Consider the following 2,700-nt stretch of genomic DNA (forward strand, 5'->3'; position numbering starts at 1 on the left):
TCACTCATGGGGCCACGGCTGGGCATAGTACTGCCCAGTCACCCACACTCACGTGGCTCAGGGAAGGTCATGTTTAAAACTTCTTTGGTCATAGTTCACTTTCTCAAGTTTGATTTCTGTTTAAGCTAGACTTGTTGATGACAGGAAAAAATAGTCCCATTTCTTTACATATCTCTCACTTTCTAACAAATGTTGCCATTTTACACACGGAAAACACCCCTCATTTGTCTCTCTACTGAACCAAGGATGAGGCTGTTCTTTCATCCTTGGCTAAAATCCCATCACAGCATGAGTTGTTCTCCAAGCATCCCAGCTGAATGTGATTTTCTCAGGCTTCTGAAGAACTGACCACCCACCAAAGCAAACACTCATGCCCTCTGACACATAGCAGTATCTGGCACTATTGCACTTTGATATTGAAGCCTTCGTAAGTTTATAGGCACTGTTACAGGTTGAGTTGTGTTCCCCTTGCCAAATAAAACCCTCACATAGTAAAGTCCTAATCCCCAGGACCTCAGAATGTGACCTCATTTGAAAATAAAGTCTGTGTAGATGAAATTAGTTAAAATGAGGTCATACTGGAGTAGGGTAGGCCCCTAATCCAGCATGACTGGTGCCATAGAACGGGGAATGTGGATGTGGACATGCGCACAGGTAGAACCCCACATGAAGATTAAAGTTATGCTGTCACAAGCCAGAGAACACCCCAAACTCCCAGCAAACCATCAGGAGCTAGAAGAGAGTCATGAAACAGATTCTTCCTCACAGCCTCAGAAAGAACCAAACCCATTAATGCTTTGATCTTGACTTCTAGAACTGCGAGGCAGTCAGTTCCTGCTGTTTAAGCTAGCCATTTCATGGCACTTTGTTATGAAAGTCCTAGCAAACTCATCTTACGGATAAGTAACGTATCTTGGAGCCCCGTAGAGTAAGATTCCAATTGCAAATCCATCAGCTGTTTCTTATGTCACCTCTGGCGAGTTAATTCATTTCTCTGAGCCTCAACTTTCTCTTCTGTAATGTGGAGATAATATGTCTACTTTGGAAAGTTGTTTTAAGGATTAAAGATAATACATTAAAATGCCAGGCACAGTGCTTGACACAGTTAAAATGTTCAATAAATGCTAAGTCTTATAGATATAATCCTCTTACTTTGCAAATGAGGAACTGGGGCCTTGACATGCAAAGTGCTTGTCGAAACCCATACAGCTAAGCAGAAACAAGCTTGCCAAGAAAAAAAGCTCCAAATAGATTCACTTCAACTCCTATGTATACTGTCTTATCTGTCATTGCTGGAGAGAACAGTTAGTGTGATGGTATTAGTTTTATGGCAATTCGTATGTGATTTTTACTTATAGCTGTGATATAGCTGGGGCCTTGAATTTGAGAAGAGGGACCTTTGTGTCTTTTTTTTCCATTCACAGGTAACTGAGATAAGTCATGTCTTAAACTATCCTTCCTTTTTTGTACAAAATTAGATTTATTTGCTTAAGATACAATTTATTTGTATGAGAGATTACACACAAGAGCACTAATTATTGAACAAAATTTATAGTAATAGGCTTTGGATTACTGGACATCCGCTACTTTGGATGCCTGGACATTCTCTGTATAGCTGTTATCAAATGATGCTTGGATTAATTTTAAATCCTTATTTTAGGCTGGGTGCAACGGTTCATACCTGTAATCTGAGCACTTTACAAAGCCCATAAAGGAGGGTCACATGAAGCCCAGAGTTTGAGACCAGCCTGGGCAACAAAGAGAGACATTGTCTCTACAAAAATTAAAAAAATTAGCTGGGTAGGGTGGTGTGTGCCTGTAGTCCTGGTTACTCTGGAGACTGAGGCAGGAGGATCACTTGAGCCCAGGACTTGGAGTCTGCAGTAAGCTATGATTATGCCACTGTACTTCAGCCTGGGTGACAGACCAAGACCCTGTCTCAAAAAAAAATAAAATAAAATAAAATAAAATAAAATCCATATTTCTCTTAAATGTAGGGTCTCCACTTTATATAAATCTCCTAATAACGTGTCATTTTGATTGCAACCTGTTCCCTCCTATTTTATTATTATTATTATTGGGATTCATTGAGGGTATAAGAAACCAGGTTATACTGATTGCATTTGTTAGGTAAAGTCCCTCTTACAATTGTGACTTGCTTCCAAAAGGTGTGTCACACAAGACCCCACCCTCCTCCCTCCTTCCCTCTCTCTGCACTTTCTTATCCGCACCCCTCCCTCCTTCTTTCTCTCTCTGCTCTCCCCTTCCCTCACCCCACCATATCATTAATTGTCACTAATTGTCTTCATATCAAAATTGAGTACATAGGATTCATGCTTCTTCATTCTTGTGATGCTTTATTAAGAATAATGTGTTCCACTTTCATCCAGGTTAATACAAAGGCTATAAAGTCTCCATTTTTTAATGGCTGAATAGTATTCCATGGTGTACATATACCATGGTTTATTAATCCATTCCTGGGTTGGTGGGCATTCAGGCTGTTCCACATTTTGTCAATTGTAAATTGAGCTGTGATAAACAGTCTAGTGCAAGTGTCCTTATGATAAAAGGATTTTTTTCCTTCTGGGTAGATGCCCAGTAATGAGATTGCAGGATCAAATGGGAGGTCTAGCTTGAGTTCTTTGAGGGTTCTCCATACTTTCTTCCAAAAAAGCTTGTATTAATTTGCAGTCCCAGCAG

Source organism: Otolemur garnettii, unplaced genomic scaffold, assembly GCF_000181295.1.
Source record: "Otolemur garnettii isolate 467f Iridium unplaced genomic scaffold, OtoGar3 scaffold00043, whole genome shotgun sequence".
In the NCBI taxonomy this organism is placed as follows: Eukaryota; Metazoa; Chordata; class Mammalia; order Primates; family Galagidae; genus Otolemur; species Otolemur garnettii.